The sequence below is a fragment of the Chelonia mydas genome, chromosome 1 (assembly GCF_015237465.2).
Source record: "Chelonia mydas isolate rCheMyd1 chromosome 1, rCheMyd1.pri.v2, whole genome shotgun sequence".
Lineage (NCBI taxonomy): Eukaryota > Metazoa > Chordata > Testudines > Cheloniidae > Chelonia > Chelonia mydas.
Window position 1 is genome coordinate 149695761 of NC_057849.1, and position 20713 is coordinate 149716473.

Below are 20713 nucleotides of genomic sequence, written 5' to 3' on the forward strand. Positions count from 1 at the left end.
GCACCCATGTGAGCTTCTTTGGCTGCTTTGTAGCTTTGTTTACTCTCAAATTCCCACTGGTGTTACTACCAATCCTGCTGAACTGGTGATAGCACCAGTAGGAGCCCTAGGGTAACAAAGAGCAGGTTTAATTAACACTGTGGTAAAAACACCAGAAGCCACCATAACCTTGTCTACACACCCAGCTCCCACTGGTGCTAAGACCAAGAATTGCACCGGTGGGAGTATTTTGTAACATGCCATACTGTCAACATGGAGTAACATTTTCAAAAGCACCCAAATGAACTAGGAGCCTAAGTGTCACTGGAAGTCAGGGAGTTAGGCTTCAAAATGCCTAAGTCGCTTTTGAAAAATGGGGCTTGGGCTCCTCAGTCACTTAGGCACTTTTGAAAAATTTCCCCACGGCCCACGTTGGTGTAAATGTCTGGCTGTGAGATGGCCACCGTCTTAGCCGACACCAGGAATTGAATGGGGGACCTCCATAGCTGAAAGCCCAACTTGAGCTAAAGAGGCAGCTTTGCAGCTGGGCCTGTGACAGACACGTGGATCAGGCACAGAAGAGGAAGGACATGGAACACACGGCTACCCCTGGGTTATATGTGCCTATGTGAATAGACTTTCAGCCTCTGGGAAGCCTGCCAACATAAAGCAGGGCAGCCCAGAATTTGTCTCCTTTCAATCAGTGTGTGAATGGAAGAGAGTTACCCCAGTGGCCAGCTAACAAAAGGAAATAAATGGTGGGTGGGAGGAGGAGAAATCTATCAATTTGTTTCTGCAATGTAAACACATTGGGCCAGATTCTCAGCAGGGGTAAATGGTTATTGGTCAGGCAAAGTCAGCGTGGTCCTGGCTTCCCATTATGTGTGGCCCACTCCCCTTCCTTCCCCAACAGCCCATACCATTTTGAGTGATCTTGGGCACAGCAGAGCCTTCGTTTTTGTGTCTGAACTGAACGCCTGAAAGACTTACGGGGTGTTTTATTGGCTCTGCCAACGCCACAGCACTACGCTGGGCTACCTACAACAGATCTGAAAAATGTAATTATATTTCTTTATAGGTTGGGACCCCCTTGGGACTGTCACCTGACATGCTGAAGTTACCTCTGAGCCCGTTTTCCCTGCCAGCTTGGGACTTCCAGAACCCTGCCTTGTTGAGCCAGACACGCTAGCCTGCTGCAACCCAGACCCAGGGTCTGGTCCACACCCCCAAAGCTGCAGACTTGAACTAAAAACAGCTCAGCATGTTACTTGCCTCCAGCACCCAGACACCCAGTTCCCAATGGGATCCAAACCCCAAATAAATCCGTTTTACTCTATATAAAGCTTATACAGGGTAAATTCGTAAAATGTTCGCCCTCTATATCACTGATAGAGAGAGATGCACAGCTGTTTGCTCCCCCAGGTATTAATCACTTACTCTGGGTTTATTAATAAAAAAAGTAATTTTATTAAGTATAAAAAGTTGGATTTAAATGGTTTCAGGTAATAATAGACAGAACAAAATAAGTCATAAAGTAAAATAAAATAAAACACTCAAGTCTAAGCCTAATACTTTAAGAAACTGTTTACAGATAAAATCTCACCCTCAGAGATGTTCCAAGAAGCTTCTTTCACAGACTTGACTCCTTCCCACTCTGGGCCCAACCCTTTTGCCGGTATAGTCCTTGTTAGTTCCAGCAGACATCTTAGGTGGTAAGCAGGGGTTTTCTCATGACCGGGACCCCTTTGTCCTGCTCCACACCCTTTTATAGCTTTGGCACAAGGTGGGAATCCTTTGTCTCTCTGGGTCCCACCCCTCCTTCTAAATGGAAAAGTACCAGGTTTAAGATGGATTTGATTATCATGTGACATGGTCATATGTCACTGTAAGACCTCATTCTTCATTACCCACCTCAGTACACCAGAAGGGTTGCAGGTAAATAAACCCATTCACAACCAATTGTCTTAGTCAATGGGCACCATCAAGATTCTAAGCCATCATTAATGGCCCACACTTTGCATAATTACAATAGGACCTCAGAGTTATACTTCATATTCCTAGTTTCAGATACAAGAATGATACATTCATACAAATAGGATGAACACACTCAGTAGATTATAAGCTTTGTGATGATACCGTGCAAGAGACCTTTTGAATAAAGCATATTCCAGTTACCTTATAGTCACATTCATAAGCATATTTCCATAAGACATTATGGAGTGCAATGTCACAATAGGCACTTAAAGTGTTTTCTGTACTCAATTCTATTTGATTTGGCTATGTCTGTCCACTCTATAGAACTGTGAGAGAGACTCAGACTAAAGCTTCCAAAATGAGCACAGTTCAGAGCCATGTTTGAGATGGATAAGCAAGGTGAGACGGAATAGGAAAGACAAGATAGTCACGGTATCCCTGGGTGGGGCAGAAAAGACTCGCCGTCCCAGGAACCCCCATGCCCTGAGGAGGACCTGACAAGGAGACTTTTTCCTATGAGAGTTGGTAGGGCCTTTAGACACGATAAAAAAGGATCAGTTAGCTATCAAATTCAGTTTCTTTATGGCATAACTCTGATCTTACCCTGGTTTTATGCTAGTGAAACTCCACTGACGTCATTGTTGTTACTCCTGATTTACACCGGTGCAACTGAGATTGGTTAGCACAAAGCACCACTTGATTTAGGCCCTGGAAATAGGTCATAAGTGGTTTATAGGTCTTGTGCGGATCTCAGCACAGGGCTAAATTTCACCCTGAGTGTTTTAACTCTGTCTGTATCTGTTGGGCCTTTCTTAGCGCTTCGACAGTTGTATATTAGCATTATAAATGGCATTATACCAGTTGGTGAGAAACGAATCAGGCCAAATATGTCTCTTCTGTATTCCTGGCTGTTTGATACGACAGGTGGCTACATCTGAGTTGCTTTCTGCTGTTGTTTTCCTTCCTCCCAAAGCTAGACAGAGTTTCTCTCCCTCCCGTTATAGTGAGAACAGTGGTAGTTAGGTCTCTCATGTGGCTACTGCCAGCAACTCGGTCTCCACATGGATTGTTCTTGCACACTTCCCCAGAAATGAATCCATTCTGGCCATCCATCATCACCACAGGCAATCTAATTACAGCCCTGTCTGAAAAGGAGAGGCTCATTTATAATAAAGACTGCATTATGGAAGTGTAATACCTTGAACTACATTTTACATTTTTTTTTTTAAGAAAAGGAAATTAATTAATTGTCTTGTGCATAGAAAAAACTCCTGAGGTTGCCACGTCTGCACCTCTCAATGCATTCCCTCCCCCTGAGTGCCTGCTGAGCAACAGTGAAATGCTAAAATTATTATGGCCTGGAAACAGTCTCAAAGGCTGTTGTTTGTTTTCAACAACAGAGGAATATCTCAGAATGCAGCCTGCCCCTCTGCCCTGTGGGACTGTTCCTAATTGCATACAGCATGCTGTAAAAAAGCATTCAAAATGCACCGGATGGCAAGCAGAATTAAACATGAGGAAAAGAACACATGTACAGCACACCCCCAGCTTTAGCGGAGCCAACCTGTTGTAAGAATGCACCTTTCTGAGAACACAAAAGTTTATACTGGAATAATAGGACAAATCTCTTAAGAACATAAGAACAGCCATACTGGGTCAGACCAAAGGTCCATCTAGCCCAGTACCCTGTCTTCCGACAGTGGCCAATGCCAGGTGCCCCAGAGGGAATGAACAGAACAGGTAATCATCAAGTGATCCATCCCCTGTTGCCCATTACCAGCTTCTGACAAACAGAGGCTAGGGACACCATCTCTGCCCATCCTGGCTAATAGCTATTGATGGACCTATCCTCCATGAATTTATCTAGTTCTTTTTTGAACCCTGTTATAGTCTTGGCCTTCACAAAATCCTCTGGCAAGGAGTTCCACAGGTTGACTCTTATTGGCATATGCCCAACAAAACGACAAGGGATTGGGGCCAGATCCTCGGCTGATGGAAATCGACAAAGCTCCACTGAAATCAGCTGATTTTCACCAGCTGAAAAACTGGCCCATTGTATCCAGCCTGACACATCCACCTTTTCTTATGCTGATGCCCGCTGACTTGAGCGAGCAGACCTGTTAATGGGGCTGCTCAGATATGAATAAGAGTTGCCCACTGGAGTTGTTATCACTATTGGAAATGGGTCAACACTAAAACCATTCATCCAAATTGACCCAACTGCTGCAGAGAGGTGGTCTTAACACATGGCTCTGTTGATGTGTTCAGGGGAGTACTGGGTAGTCATTTATCTCCCTTTCGTGTAGGGAGGTCAGGGAACGGAAAGGGACTAAGGCCCCAGTCTTCCAAAGAGGCCTGGATAGGTGGACCTTTGCACCCACAGAGAGTCCAGCTGAAGTGCAGATGGATCCCTTTATAGGACAGGGGCCTAAATTTGGATGTGACAAAAATGGGAGTAATAAACAACTGAAAGACTGGGAATGGGAGAGGTAGAAGGACTGTAGTGATAAGATCACATACCAGCTAATGCATGTATATGTCTCAATACCACTATTTTTATTTGACTTCTTAGTGGCACTTACTGCACATGGCTTTTATTACAGGCTCTTGAATGTAACTTTGCAATGTTCACCATGGCATTTTGCATGCCTTTACGCACATTTTTGCAACTGGTGCTTGGTTTTGTGAATGGTCCTATATGTATTCTTGATGCTGGTTTACTGTGTAGCTCTCGTATGAATTTTGCAATGTTAATACTGAGTTTTGTATGTTTGTTTCTATGTGTTTTGATTCCCTTGGTAGTCTTTAATGCAAGATTCATTTAAAAGAGAAAAGGAAATTATTATTTCAGTAAGAGAGCCCCACGTGAGCAGGAGAAATTGGAAAATGTAAATTTGGAAAATGTAAATCACTCCAATTTGGGAACAGATCCTCTGCTGGTGTAAATTCATGCATGGAGCTGATTTACACCAGCTCTGGCCCCATATTCCCCATGGCCACAATTTCAAAGCCGACATTAGAATAACTCCTGGTTTTGTGTTTTGCAAAAGTAAAAGCTGACAGTGAGGTTTTGCAAATTCAGATGCCCTTTTGATTTGTAATTCACAACCCTGTAGTTCAGGTTATATCAGTACTTTAAAGGATACACCCCTTTGGCTTCATTCTGATCTCCCGTATTCTGGTGTGAATCTAGAGTAACTCCAATTAAATCAATATAGTCAGACTGGTATAAAACCGGTCTAAGCAAGTGGAGAATTAGGGCTTGTGTACATGGCGAGTCAGTGCACAGCAAGCCAGAGTGTGAATCTACAGTGCACTAGCGTGCCGCATATCATGTGGGCCTACTACTGTTGATCGAAACAGGAGCTAGAATTAACAAAGGCCAGGAGTCTTGGTCTCAGATTCGCCTCCCTTCCTGTATCTATCTCAGGGGGTTTGTGTTCCCAGATATGACTCAGACAGGATAAAGGTACAACAAGATTTATTAATGTGGTGGCAAGGACTCCCCAGGTAACAAGGTGAGACGGATAATAAACCAAGGCAGGCTGTATCAATAGGGATCTATATACAAGGATCAAAATGACAATGACACTACCACCTCTAGCAGCTTGATCTGATGATGCCTTCTCCTCTTCTGGATTCCTCAGGTGGAGACAGGACCTCCAGGCAGAACCAGATGAACGTCTTCTCGGGTAAAATAGAAGTATTCAGATAATTAAATCTCTCCCCCTCCCTTTACCTGCATTGTCATGCATGGGGCAAATGATTGCTATAGGAGAGGAATTATGTGGGTGTAGGTAAGTATACTGCCTGCTTAAGACAACCCTTGTGGGGTGAATGGCCTACCCTGTCAACCCTCAGCCACTTGCTCTGCCTCAAACAGACAACAACAAGACTCTGCCACTCAGGCGGGCAGCCCCAATCTAATCTGAGCACCGCCCTTATCTAAATTTAGGGTTGCTAGGCAGATTAGCCGATGACAGTGATCATCTTTTCCCACCTGAACATAAAAAAGGCGCCAAATTCAGAGTGAAGAGGGGGCAAGCAGGGCTTACAAAATGGATGCCTAGTTGTCCTTTAGACTGAGGATCCAAGATGGCCTTAGGATTTTTACCTTTACACTTCCGCTCACTAAAAGTTCTGTAGTGTGCTGTGCCTTACTCCCGTTTCAAGCAGCAGTAGATCAAAGCACATCAAGGAACTTTTAATGTGCTGAAGTAGGGTCAAAACAACCAGTGAGCATGCAGCAAGCTAGCGTGCTGTAGAGTCAGACCATGGCTTGCTGTGCACTACAACCCCTCAAGCCATTTGTTTCTCGGGATAAGAAAATTATCCTTGACAGAACTTGACTCCCCCCGCTTCTTCCCCTAAAATTAAATCTTAACCTGAGAATTTTGACAGTTTGACAGTTTGTATTTGATCGATTTGGAATTTTTGAGTGAAAACATGCAAACGAACAAAAATAACTGTTTTCCTATGTCTTGTTCATGCTCATATAATAAAAATGGAATAATTTAAAACAATGAAATGTTGCTGTACTGTGTAATACAGCCCAGAGCTGTTTGCCATGCAAAATGAATGAGCACACAAGCAAAAAGAAAGGTGCTATGCAAAAAATGTACGAACATGAGTTGACATTTATATACATCAAATGGCTCCAAAAGTGCTTCTGACCCTGATTTTACAAAGTAGACTGATCAAATTCTGCACTAGTTACTCCCTATGTGTAATTTTGTGGGATGTACATCAGTGTAGAAGTTGGTGCTGTGTATGTGTGTGCGTGCGTGTGTAGACATAGCCAGAGAGAGCTGACTTTGTCAACTTAGATTTAAGATTATGCAAATACATTTCCTACCAACAAAATCATGGCACATAAGGGAAACTTCCAATTAAAGCAACACTGACATTCAGGCTTTTCTCGGTTCACAAGTCTTCTCAGCCTAACAAGTCCTCATCTTGTCACACACCAACCAACCCAAGAATCAGCCCGCACGTGGGGACTGCCAGTGTCGCTAGCCCTTGTGATTTCATCACAAAGCTCATGGTACTGGTTATTTTTCTTAAAGCCCAGCTCCTGGATTCATAGGATTACGTGGAAGTCTCAACTTTCATTAAAAATGGTTGCTGAAAAAAAGCTTGAAAACGTGTTCTGAGTGCACCCGGAAGGCTCAAAAACCAGAAGAGAAAGTCCCCCAAATGTATTAGTTTTTACAAAACCTCAGGATTTTTAAGTGAATCCCATTATTTTGGCGGCTCTGGCTCATGATTTTTGAACACATGGGACTGGCAATACTGGGCTGCAGCCTGGGACATTGGCCTGGCTGGTGCACCAGGTCCCAGGATCTGCTAGGCTCTGCAGGAGTGCCCACTGCAGGGCAGCCCCATTGTTTTGCAGCGCAGGCTCCGGGCTTGTGAGCCATAGTAGGACGGTTGGGGATGGAGAAGGCAGAGAAGTGCTGAGCTGCTCTTGAGCCTTCTCACCTGGGCTACCTGCAGCCTCTCCTTTCTGGGCTTCACCTCTTATAGCTCCAGCACTTTTCTTCTCGGCTGGGAAGCTCATATCTGAGGTCAGATTTTGGCTCCAAGTTGTTAAAGTAACTGATTACAGTAACAGGTTACTTTGAAACTATATAATCTGAATTATTTTTCAGGATGATTTGGATTATTTTCAGTTACTTTCCTTAGTAGTCCTTTCATTCCAGTCCCCATGGGTGAGGAGGCCATGGCAATCCTACTAAGCAATAGGGCCATAGTGGCTCTGTGCAGTCTCCCCTGCATAACACAGAAGGACCCACTCCAGCCTGTTCCAAATGCTACTATCAAAAAAAATTATCTCTCTCATCATTTTCAGCAATGGTTCCATTTTCTAACATACACCAGCCTATTCCATCATGTCTAAATTCGGTTGCACGCTCTTCTTTCTTCTGTAAAGCACTTGTGCACATTTTGGGTACCTTTTAAAATGATTAGTAATAACAATAACACCAATGAAAGGAATCTAAAAGGGATCAGGAATTGAGCACTTTTAGGAAATCAGTTATGAATAATGTAGGCTCCTGCTTCTAATGCACCACATCCTTAGACGTGGAGCTACAATCAGAGAAAGAACAAAAGAAATGCCAGCAATTAAGGTATTTCTTACAAATGATTTTTGGCCTCTGCTCCCTGTGTCCAGGCCAACCCAGAAAAGAAATGGAGTGGGATTTACTGCAGATGTAAATCTGAAAGACCCAGATGAGCTGCAAGTTTCTCGGCTACCAGAATCCCCTTCAAGTTTCCTTCTCTTCCCATCCCCATCCCAACCACCCTTTTGGATGGGGCTGCTGCATCGCTGGAAGAGAACCAAAATATTCATTCAGAGCAGCAAAAGTCAGTTAAAAAAAAATTCCCCAGTGAATGTCACACTGTTGTTAATCAGATTGAGAGCTGATTAGCAAAATAAAAAAAAATTGAGATAAATGCTTTGCATAATTTGGCAGACTGCTGTACGTGTACGTGTGTGTGTGTGCATGCATGTGCTTATGGGCTCTTTCATCAGCCTGGTGAATTTAATCCATCACTGCAAGAGAAGCACTTTTGCATTCATAGAATCATAGAATATCAGGGTTGGAAGGGACCTCTGGAGGTCATCTAGTCCAACCCCCTGCTCAAAGCAGGACCAATCCCCAACTAAATCATCCCAGGCAGGGTTTTCATTCCTGTTTTTGATGCAAGTCAGCAGTTGTCTTGTACGGGTCTGGCAGGATGGAGAGGGGGAGTGAGAGGAAGAATCCTGCTCCCAGAGCTTAGCAATAGAAGCAAGATTGGAGGCAGGCTTGTTGAAACCCAGGGCACTGTATTTTGCCTCGCTGCCTGACTTGGAAATTGCAATAGCGTTACATTTTTACAGCAGGAGAGAGGGGAAACTGGGGGAGCTGTGGTACCTCAGAACCTGGGAATGGGCTTACTGTTAGACGTGCCAGATTTTTGGAGAGCCAGGGCCATTAAAAAATAAACCAAGCCCACCCAGTATCGCCTGCTCCATTCACTGAATCTAAAAGACAAAACTGTGTCGTTTCTGAAGGGCAAACAGGCTGCCAGTTCCTCCGGTGGTGTAAATCATAGTCGATGGAGTCACATTGATTTACACCTGGCTCCTTCTCACTGGAGGAAATCCCTGCTGCTCGCAGATCTCCCACATGTACCTATGCACTGCCTAAGGCTACCTCTACCTTCATTTGCTCATGCCGCGTCCTCCTGAGTTTGATGTACTAAGAGTAGGCAGGGGAAGGATCAGCCAGAGAAGTGGAGCACCAACGCTTGCATGTTTTTCTCCAGGTAATAGGGGCAGTTCTTTTCTTTCTTCACTGCACCCCTCCTGCACTGTCCCCCCGCTGCCTCCTCCTCTCCTCACTGTTTCCAGTGTGAATGGTTTCTTGGGAGCATGAAGTCCAGGTTGGCTGCTCCATTCAAATCCAGCCTCATTTTGTTGCTGCCACTGCCAGACTACCTCCTCACTTTGGCTGGCTCCAAATTAACTTGTTGCACTCCCAACAAATGCAGAAGGCCAGATTCAGCCTTTGTGTAAGTGGGTACTTCTCCATTGACTTCAGTAGAGTTGGATGCATCTTGAGGGTTGAATTTTGCCCATATCTTTGATTCTTTATTTTCTCCAGGAAGGGGAGGGCCTTTGAAACTCCAGTAATGTCCTTAAGAGTAGGTCTGTCTGGAGAATGGAATATTCAGTTTGGCTGCAGGTCTGGGGGGGAAAAAAACAGTCAGTCCTAGGAGCAAGAGATTGGAAACCATGGTAGTATGAAAAGAAGCTTGATCTAGATCTAGTGGTTAAAGCAGGGGAGGTCTGATTGCCAGGTAAGGCTCTGCCACTGACTCTGCCATTGACCTTGGGCAAGTCATTTAACTTCCATTTTGTCTCTCTTTTCTTATTGGTAAAACGGTGCTGAAAATATGCACAAGGCTAGATTAAAGAATTTTGGGGCCCTGTGCACTATGGCAATTAGGGACCCTCCACCATCTCTGGCCCTGGGGGCTGGGAGGGCAGGTCCTGCCCCCCAGAGTGGGAGGCTGTTGGAGAGTGAGCCTGCCTGCAGCGGCTTCTATCTCACAAACTGGCCCAGCTCCCCACTTCAGCCTGTTGGCTCTTGTCACATCATGCAGGTGACCCCCCACCTTATCCCCTTCCTGGTCCTGAGATGTTTGTGTGCGTGTGGTGTTTCCCCCGGTGGTTAGGGTGCCCCCCTGACATCAGGGCCCTGTTCAACTGCACTGAGTGCACATTGATTACTCTTGGTCTGAATATGCACTTGTCCTGCAAGAGTGTTGGGAGGCCTCATTAATTAATGTCTGTAAAATATCTGGAGATCACTGCAAATCCTGGCATATCTCCTGCCTTTGCAGCACATGCCAGGCTGGAGGGGCCCACGAGTTCATGGGCCCTGCAAGAACCAGGAGAAGAGTGAAGGTCCAGGAACAGCCCCTCCTCTGCACTGACTGGGAGTTCCCCCAGCTGGACTGATGCCACAGGCGCAGCAAAGCACAGGAAGGTTCCTTCAAAAATTGCCAGCCTGTGCCTGTCCCTTCCCTCAGCTCTCATGGTGACCCCCGGACCAGCAGATCTACCCAGAACAGCAGCAGAGAGTGGTGACTTTTTTCCAAGGCCTCTGCCAAACACAGAGCCACCAATGAATGTAGGAGAGGGACAGGGAGAGGGAGAAGCAGAGAGACACAAGGGTAAGGAAGTAAGTGGGAGCATATTTTGGGTGGCTGAGGGAAAAGGAAATACTTCAAAGCTGTCTGTGTGTGTGTTGATGAGCTCACTTCGATTGGCATTTGAGTTCTATCCAAATGTTGTCGCACCTTGAACCTGAAGGATGACGTTGTTATATGGGGGAGATAAAGATTTTTATGTCCGGTGCAAAGTAACAGCTTGATAGAAATGATAAAACTAAAATATTAGGTGAACTAAAATTTGCTGAAGGACCGGGTCCTCAGTTGGTGTAAGTCATCATGTACCGTGTAAATCATAACAGTCCCTTCTGACTTTAATATCTATTAAAATTGGCATAACTGCATTCAGTTCAGGGGGGCTGCTGCGATTTATGCCAGCTGGGGATTTGGCCCGATGTAGGCACATTCTGTTACACACAAATTAGAATTCTCTCTGGCACAGCGGCTCAGCATCCAGACGGGCTCGGCTGGCTGAAATGTTCTGAGCCTGCACTGGGCTCTTCTAATTCTCATGAAGCCCAGAGAACAACAGGATCTTTTGTTCTGGCTGTTCTCTTAGTTTTCCTCAGATGTTACATCTCTGCATTTGCTTTGCTTCTGTGCTGTGTTTATAGCACCACTATTGCACGACATGTTGCCACATGGCATGAAACTGGGGGAGTGGCTGTGCTTTAGCCAAGAAAAGCCTTTGGTGGGCTTGGATAAGCTAACTTGTCCTGTCAGATGTGGTTTAAAAAATGCTATCGGAAAATGCCTCTGTGCACCTTGCGTTTTTGTGCGCAGCACACTCCGAGGCTGTTAACGTCTGGATCCTAGGCATAGCAAGAATGCACAGCAAGCATGGAATCAGCCAATTAACAGAAACAGAGTCTTACTGCGTGAGATGAAGGGATCTCTCTTTCTGGCTGGGGTGCTAGTGGCCGCTGCTGAGAAATTAGAAGCAGGGTGAACAAATCAGTTTCATAGCATCGGAAAAAGTTGGAGGAGGTATCCCAGAACAAGGACTTTTGTAGCCCATAAGGAGATTCAAGGTTGCTCAGGTTTCTTTTCAGGTAGAACAGCAAATCACCATAAAGTCTCCAGAGTTTGATTCAAAGTCATTGGTCTCACACAGCTTTTACTGAGGCCTTTGCTGATAAGCAGAAGCTGTGGTAAGGCTACGCTGACACTTGTCTTATGTCCTGTTTTCTGGTGCTTGGAGCTTTCTGAAAAAATGATTATTCTTTCATGCTTGGCCTCAGCTCAGAAGTAAATTCATTCATCATATATTTTTGAGTTGCAGCATGGTAGAGAGGGAAAAACAAACATTTTCTGCTGTAAAAGGTGTTTAGAGTCTCATGCAAGCAATTCAAAATTGTCTGAACTTTCCAAGTCAGGAATTACCAGTGGTCTTGTTCGCACCAAGTCGCATAATAAATAAATAAATAAATAATATAAAAGTTAGAAGCCACTGAACAATTGATTTTTGCACAAGCTCAGTACAAAATTTTCACTAAGTTTAGAGTCAGGATGGTACAACTCACAATAAATAAATATATATGTGAGACTATGAAATAACATACATATATAGGGACAAATTCCGCTCTTGATTAAAACAATTAACTCTACACTGAAAACTGGGGAAGTTAAGGTTATTGTCCACATGCTTTTACAACTTCAAAATTTCATTAAACACAAAATTTAGAGGATTTGGGATTTTGGAGGGCTGCTTTTTGAGAGTTGGGGTGGGGGGATCGTTTTGTTTGCTTGCACATCAACTAGTAAAATTCACTTCCAACATGACATTTTTTGTGCTGAGATATTTTTGTGGACGTGCCTTGGCAGCCACCTTTAGCAATTTTGACTTGTGAGTATGGGAACGTCTACACTGCAGCCGGGAGTGCGATTTGCAGCTTGTGTAGACGTACCAGTGCTAGCTGTACTCTAACCAGCTTGCTAAGAATGGAAGTGAGGATGTGGTGGTGTGGGCTTCAGCACTAGCTGCACAAGTGAGTAGGTACCCAGCGGGGTATGTACAGCCTGTGCTGAAGACCACACCACTGCATCCTCTCCTCTATTTTTAGCAAGCTAGCTGGAGTACAGCTAGCCTGGGTATATCTACACAAGCTGCCATTCCCGCCTCCAGCTCTAATAGATGTGCCTCTAAAAGAGCAGAGTGCTCAATGCAAAAATATGCAGCTTCCTCCCCCACCTTCCCCTATGCGCTGCTCCTTTTAGTAGAGCAGTAAAAAAATGTACTACATAGACCAGGCCCCTGAGCTGCTCTGTCCTGTGCCTAGCATGGTAGCTCGGGGACCCTGTGCTGGTCTGCACCACTCCTCTCTCCCCGCATAACGAAGGACAGATTTTTGCCCCAAAGGTTCATATACAAATAAGCCTGCCTGTGTGCCTTACACGGGATCATCCTGAGAGGAAAGCCAGTCCATTTGGTTTCAGAATGAGCAGTCTTTCAGTGATTGCAGCTTTGACTGCAGCCACCCAGGCTGGCTAAATGTCAAGTTTCTGTGAGCTAGGAGTGGTTCCCAAAGGTCTTCATCCCACTCACTTCTGACCTGTGCTGACTTGCTCCACTTGTGGTTCACAAGGCTTTTATGGGAAGCACTTTAGCAGTAGCTGTTTACAGTGAGGTGGCCTATGTCTCACTCGGTCCTCCTCCTTTGATGCCGTGCATACTAGAGCTGGTTGAAAAATCTCCAGTAGAATCGTTTTCCATCGGAAAATGCTGATTCGATGGAATCAAAACATTTGGCAGGAACATGGCCATTGCATCTGTAAACGGGGGAATGGTCTTGCTATTGTGGGGAACTTTCCTGGCTTATACACTACCCCAGTGAAGTGGGCTAGCAAAAGGATCTGAGTCCTCGCTCCCACTTCCTTTACCCAGAGGCCTGCCTGACCTCAAGGGCTCCCCTTCCACTCTCCTGTGTGGCAGTCTTTGTAACCCCAACAAGGCTGGGCCCAGGATTCCTGGGGGCTCGACCCCCAACCTTGTTGTGGTCGCTTAGGGCAGGGGCTAGGGTATCTCCACTCTGGAGTGCTCTCTCTGCACTGGACGCTTCCCTGACCCACTGATCATTACATACAGTTCAAAGGAAATACAATGTATTAAACAGCAATAAATTTAAAAAAAAATAAGGAAAAAATGGGAAAGGCTAAAGGAAAACACAGAACAGCGCTCTGTGGCACGGGGACATCACAATCAGCTGTCTCTGGAATGTCAGGGCAGTTCACAGTCTGTTCCTCACACATCCCAGGCCTCCTGCCCAGATCCTGGCTGTGCTGCAGGGATGCTGCGGATCGGACACTTGCTCTGGTGCTGGCCACACGCCTTCAGGCTCCAGGTGGCAGGACCCTGCTTCCCAGTGTCAGCTCCCCTCCAGCCCCATCAGAGTTACGATCCCCCTCCAAGTCTGGCCTGCAAGGCCTCTTGGCTGGGGGCGTCTCCCTGCGCTGGGCCCACTGCCTAGGGTCTCCCCTCACTGTCCCCAGCTGCTGTTGCGCACCCTGCTCCAGACTGCTCCAGCCCCAGCTCCAGCTCCAGCTCCAGCCCTACTCTGCCTCAGCTCCAGCTCCACTCTGCCTCAGCACTGCTGCTGCTCTGCCTCCAGCCCCCCTGGCTGCTTTTCTGGCCCCTCTGCGTCTGGTTGCTGCGGCTCTCCTCCCAGTACAGATCTGCTCTCTGAGCTGCCTCTCTGGCTCTGCTCCCAACACTGCCCTGCTTCCTGGGCTGCTTCTCTGGCTTTTGTTGCTGCGGCCCTGCTCCCAGCACGGATCTCCTGCCTGGGCTGCTTCTCTGGTTCTCTCTGGATGGTGTGGCCCTGCTCCACAGCTCAGCCCAGGCTCCTACTCTCTCCTTAGCTTGACCCCACTGGCCCACTCTGTTTCAGGCAATTCCAGCTCAATCCCACCCCCGCCCCCCTGACACCCGACTCCCTACTCCCTCATTAGCCTGCCCACCCTGTCAATCAGTCTGACCTAGAGCATTGGCCTCTCCCTAATGTTCCTGGGGACTGTCAGTCTCAGGGTCCTGATTTCCCATCGACCCTTCCCCTTCCTCTTGGTACTGGGAGCTAGCCAACCAAAAAAAGCCAACTGAGTTTTAGTACGGGGCCAACAGTCCCCTTACACATCAACTCTTTTGACAGAAACCAGGCAGGCAGGCTTTGCAGCTGGTTTGCCAGCTGACTGGATCCCCAAATCCCCAGCTGCTCATTGGGCGGATGGGCTGGCTGCCTGTCTGCTTATCTCCCCAGGCACAGCATACCAGCTCCCCTGCTGCCTGCCCGGTGCGCAGGCTGATCATCTCCCCAGCTGCCTGGCTGGCAGATGCCAAGACAGGAAATTGTGGAATGTTGATGTCTCGTTCCGCATTGGAATAAAATGAAACATTGTGAGCCCCAAACATCCCATGAAATGAAAATTCTCTGTTTCATCCAGTTCTAGTCAATATTTGCCTCAGGGGCAGATATGGGCCTGTGTTTCAAGGTTAAAATCTACTCTTTTATTAATTCCTTACTCATCCTTCAGAAATTCCCCATTCTGCTTGTAACATTTGCATAAAGATTCTGATCCTGCAAGATGCTGATGCCCTAACTCAGAAAAGCTAGTAAATGCTTACTGTCTATTGCTAACTAGGAATGGATTGCTGAATTCTGGATTCTGAGAGCATCCACCTAGGTGCTGAGGGTCTCCTGTAGGGACAGGTGTAGGGCATCCTCAGTGCCCAGTCCTTGTACTCCCCCATCTGTTGTCTCTTGTCTTATACTTAGATTGTAAACTCTCTGGGGCAGGGACTGTCTTTTTGTTTTGTTTGTACAGCACCTAGCACAATGGGGTTTGTTCCCTGACTGGGACTCCTAGGTGCTACAGTAACACGAATAATATTCATAATAATATTGACTTCAATGGGAATTGAGGGTACCCAGCTCTGTCCAGTCAGTGCTCTGCATCTCACAGGATCAGGCCCTCTGTGAATGTAGACAGGTGCTATTCAGTATCTTTACAGATGCTGGAGTAGAGGAGTTTTAAACAGGAACCTAATGTGAATTTGTTTTGTCTTTGTGACATTTAACTTCTCCTTGTAATAAGCCACTTCTGCTTTTATCAACTAGACGCTAGTGAAACCTCCCCCCTGCAAACTTCAGTGTCTTCTTTTTCAGTCAAAGAGCTGTGCAGTAAGGGATGTGGCTTTGCTACTGCCCCATGTGCAGGGCTCATATTCAAAGGTTTGAAGAAGCTGTTTCCTTTCTGAGACCTTAGTACACCATACAGCAGATGAAAGTTCGGAGTCAGCAGCAGAGAGAGAGAAGTGGAATGAAACCCTGGCTTCCTGCTGAAACCCCAGCTGAGCTACTGAGACATAAAGAGTGAAAGATTCTCTTCTAAGTTGGTTGTGCTGTGGAGGTGTCCCCTACTTGTTCCCTAGGCAGAGAAAGTGTCCAGCTGCTTGTGTTGTGAGTTCCAGTCTAGCAATGACCAATTCAAATAGTGGCTTCCAAGTCTGCAGCTAGTTGGATAAGTGGCTTCCAAGTCTGCAGCTAGTCTGCAGCAAGTCTGCAGCAGTTGCATAAGGCCCCCGGGACATGGGCTTCCAACACACCACAGAGCAGCTGCAATACTAGTATGATGTTTCCTGCTCATGGTTCAATTCTTCAGGGTGTGGGGTACCAGCAGCTTCATGCTCACAGAAGGATCCGTGGTGAAATTACCTTGAGCCATTTTCTGGAGGTACAGGATGTCTCCCCCTTTATTGCATCCCTGTCTGGGGCAACTTCCAAGTTCATCACTTCTTTTCTGGAACAAGAAACCTCTATCCAGTCTTCCCTTAACTCCTTCCACACACACCCTATTCCCTCCAATGGGATTGCACCCTCCCCTCATGACAATCATTCATGCACACAACAAGGGGGAGGTGATGGGGAGAAGGCCACACACTGAACCTGGGACCTCATAGCTCTATTGAATGGCCTTCCAGAGAGCCGCATGTGTACTTGAGCCAGCCCTGTCTGTTGTTTGCAGCTGCAGTACCTGCCCCATGACCACTGTAACACATGCTAACTCCTGAAGGCACACCGCACCCTGGCCTGTGTGATGGGCAGGGATGTAGGTATGTCATGGGGCTCGTGAACAGTCGCAGAGTCTGTGGTTTTTTTCAGAGCTATTCCTCAGCCATGTAACTCTTTTCCTTTTTTTTAACTATCAGTTTTGAAGTGCTGCCCACTGACGGGAGAGATGTCACCTTGTACCGCTCCAGGCAGGGTGGAGAGAGGTCCTGCTGCTGTCTGTCCCCCACCACCTTACACAGAGGTGATGACTCCACCGCTTGGTGAGAAACACAGCAGCATCCACTCCAGGCTGCTTCCCCCCATGCCACAAAGCTGATTCCGGGAGAAGGAAGAGCCACAGTGTTTTAAACCCAGAGGTATGAGGCAGAGAAGATCTTCATCCTCTCTTTGGGCCATACAACTGGCCCTTGTTTAGGAGTGCCTCCCTCCCCCCGGGAGACATCACCCCTCACTCAGCTTAAATCTGCCTCTGGACACTGGTTTGTAAAACATGCTACATTTTCAGTGCCCTGTAACTCTTCTCCCCCTCTCCACATTGTGCTGAGGTCATGGCACAAACCATTTCCTCCAGTCTGAGCATTATGTTTCTCAGTTTTATAGTTAATATTGAATCTCTAAATTGGATTCCTTGCTATCTTCTCTCCTCCTGCAATAACCTAGAACATTAGGTTGACATTCCTCTGGCCAACAAGTGCAGAACTGATTACTGTGCAAAACCTTGAGAAAGCAGAGCAGGATGGGATCCTTCAAGCAGAAAAGTATGTTATAATATGAAGCTATTATTACACAATCTGGGTTTTAATTAACTACTTTCCTGTTTTGCTTACTACTTGCTGACTTAGCACCTATTTTGTTTTTAGATGAATGTGATAAGAGCAGATGATATTATTTATCACAATAAATTTAGCATGTTATAAAAGCGTGTTATCTTCTTTATTGATTACAGGCTAAAGCTTCCTAGCATTGCTGAAGAAAAGCTGATTCTGTATTCCAGATAAATGCTGAGTTAAAACTTTTTGCTCACATTCAGAATGTTGGACAAATCAGAAATGGCTACAATGTAATACAACAGTTTGGCTAGTTGTGATTGTTAACCACTTTACATGAAATATGCCCCACTGTGTAATACAAAACCTTTCAGGTTTTCATCTTTCCCCTTGATAGTGTGTGGATTGTTTTAGTAACATAGGATAAATACTTATTGCAAATCTAAATACATAGAAAATCCAGACAATGGGTCAGATCCTCAGCTGGTATAAATTGGCATAGTTCCATTGACTTCAGTGGAACTACTTCTATGCATAGAAATAATTTTGTCCATTCCTGCAATCTCCGAGCTCTCAATCAAAGTTGTCATTCTTTTTACATGAAAAAAAATCAATCCCCATGATTGTGGCATAAAAGACTACACAGGCGCAAATTTTCAAAAGTAAGAAAGACTAGAATCACTGAGCCTGATTCTCCACTGCCCTGCTCTTTGTACGCTCATTTATACCTTTACCTCATTGGGTGTAAGGCACTATCAGGTCAAAATGGTTGCGATTAAAACTCACATGGTATAGGTGTGACTGACTGCAAGATGGTAAAGAATCAGATCCAGCGCCTAGGAATGTTATCAAAACACACCTGGATGCCAAATTTAATTTTCACTTTGTTTGATCGTTACAGGTTACTGGGGAAAATACAAATTCTGCTGTCAATTATGCTGATGTAAATTTGGAATAAGGGCCAAATTCTTATCTCACTTACACCAGTGTAAATGGAGATCAGCTGAAATCAGTTGTTACTTTGGATTTAAACTACTGAAATTCATAGCAGAATGTGGCCATTCTATCTTTTACACCAGATGTACAGAAGCACTTGCAAATATAAATGTGATTCCTGCTTTAGCTTATCTCTTATTGTGCTGTTTATTGCTGCACACTTATCATGCAGTACATTGCTGATGACTAGACCTTGGACTGGCTTGCTATATGGGGAGGGCTGCATTCTATCTTTAGAGCCTGGTCTCACTAAGTGAACCTAAGGAATGAAAGTGCATTGCATGTGCAGGGACCGCTGAGTCAGCCTTGAGAGTTACAAGAAGATGCAAAAAATATAATTGCTCCAGTGGTACCTTAGGCAAAGGTGTGGTGCAGCTAACAAGTGCCCAACATTTATACAGAAAACAAGACTTCAACCTCAGCTATGTTGGAAAACAGACTTTACATGCTCTATAATCTTTTGCTACACTTTCCCTGCTGTGGGACACTCCCCAAATGTCTCCTGGGAATATTGTGGGCTGGTGGGATGATGTGCCTTCTGATCAATTTATCTTCAGCTTGGGTGAAGATGCCAAAACCCAATGCAGCAAGAATTAGAACATTGCAGACTGATGGGACTGAAGAAGTACAAAAGAGGTGTTCAGCTGCCTTCGCACCCACCACCATGCTTGGGTTCTGCCCCGTGCTCGGTTCAGCCAGAGGTGAGGAGCGAGTATCTAGTCCTGTAGCAGGGTGGGCTCCATTCCTGCCTCTGTGCACCACAGACACCATCTCAGACTCCACTGGCTGTGTATCCACTGGGCCACCAACACCCTCGCAGACCCATGCAACTGTACTGTTTACACAATATTCCCTATGGCTTAGGCTGTCTCCTCAGGACCTGAGAGGAGCCGAGGTCTCTTTTGCCTGAGACCTCTATGAGATTGGGCTCAGCTAGCCCTGTTACCCTCCCCCTAGCACATCCTTCCTGTTCCTCTTTATCAGTAGGGCCCTACACAATTCACAGTCCATTTTGGTCAATGTCATGGTCATAGGATTGAAAAAATCATAAATTTCATGATTTCAGCTATTTCAATCTGAAATTCCACAGTGTTGCAATTGTAGGGTCCTGACCCAAAAAAGAGTTGTGGGGGGGTCATAAGGTTATTGTAGGGGGGTTGCAGTGCTGCTACCCTTACTGCTGCTCTGCTGGTGGTGGCAGTGCTGCCTTCGGAGCTGGCCAACTGGAGAGCGGTGGCTGCTGGCCGGGAGCCCAGCTCTGAAGGCAAAGCCATCCCCAGCAGCAGCACAGAAGTGAGGATGGCATGGCATGGTACTGCCCCCCCTTACTGCTGCGCTGCTGCCTGCAGAGCTGGGCCCTCTCCGGCCCAGTAGCGGCCACCCTTTGGCCACCCATCTCTGAAGGCAGCAGCGCAGAAGTAAGGGTGGCAGGGTGTGGTAGTGCCACCCTCACTTCTGTGCTGCTCCTGGCAGGCTGCTGCCTTTAGAGCCAGGCATTCAGCCAACAGCCGCTGCGCTCCGGCCACTGGCCACCACTCTCTGGCCACCCAGTTCTGAAGGCAGTGCAGAAGTAAAGGTGGCAATACCATGCCCCCTCTACAATAATTTTGTGTCCCCACAGTGACCTCCTTTCGGGTTGGGACCCCCAGTTCAAGGAACGCTAATGAAACCTGCATAGTATAGGGTAAAGGTATAAAAAATACCAGATTTCATGGGGGAGACCAGATTTCACAGTCCATGACGCATTTTTCACGTTGTTGGGTCATATTCACTATAACCCACTCATCCTTTTCAGCAGCTTTATTGCCTACCCTGCCGGTTTCACATTTTGTTCTTATGTCTCTGATTTGTCCTTCCTACGTGTAGAATTTGTACTTATGTGTCTGATTTGTCCTTCCTACGTGGTATTTATTGGATTTCATCTTCTTGATTTCAGACAAATTCTTCAATTTGTCAAGATTATTTTGCATTCTAATCCTGTCTCCAAAGTGCCAGCAACCCTTCCCAGCTTGGTGAAATCTGCAAAGTTTATAAGCATTCTCTCCACTCCATGATCCAAGTACTTAATGAAAATATTGAATAGTACTGGACCCAGGACAGACCCCTGCGGAACCCCACTAATACGTCCTCCCATTTTCACAGTGATAACTACTTCTTGAGTATGGTCTTTCAATCCACCTTATAGTAATTTCATCTAGACAATGT

General features: G+C 46.0%; 2 long non-coding RNA genes across 2 annotated transcripts in view; both read left to right on the top strand.

Annotated features, from left to right (window-relative positions):
* The window catches only part of LOC119566618, a 153995-nt gene that overhangs the window by 29618 nt on the left and 103664 nt on the right, over window positions 1–20713 (top strand). The window contains exon 3 of the long non-coding RNA XR_006287908.1: window positions 5601–5645. This is a non-coding gene — a long non-coding RNA (uncharacterized LOC119566618). The remainder of the gene's footprint in view (window positions 1–5600; window positions 5646–20713) is intronic.
* Window positions 9665–17664, top strand: LOC114020522. The gene is made up of 2 exons (XR_003565362.3): window positions 9665–10683; window positions 16883–17664. It is a non-coding gene; the product is annotated as an uncharacterized LOC114020522 (long non-coding RNA).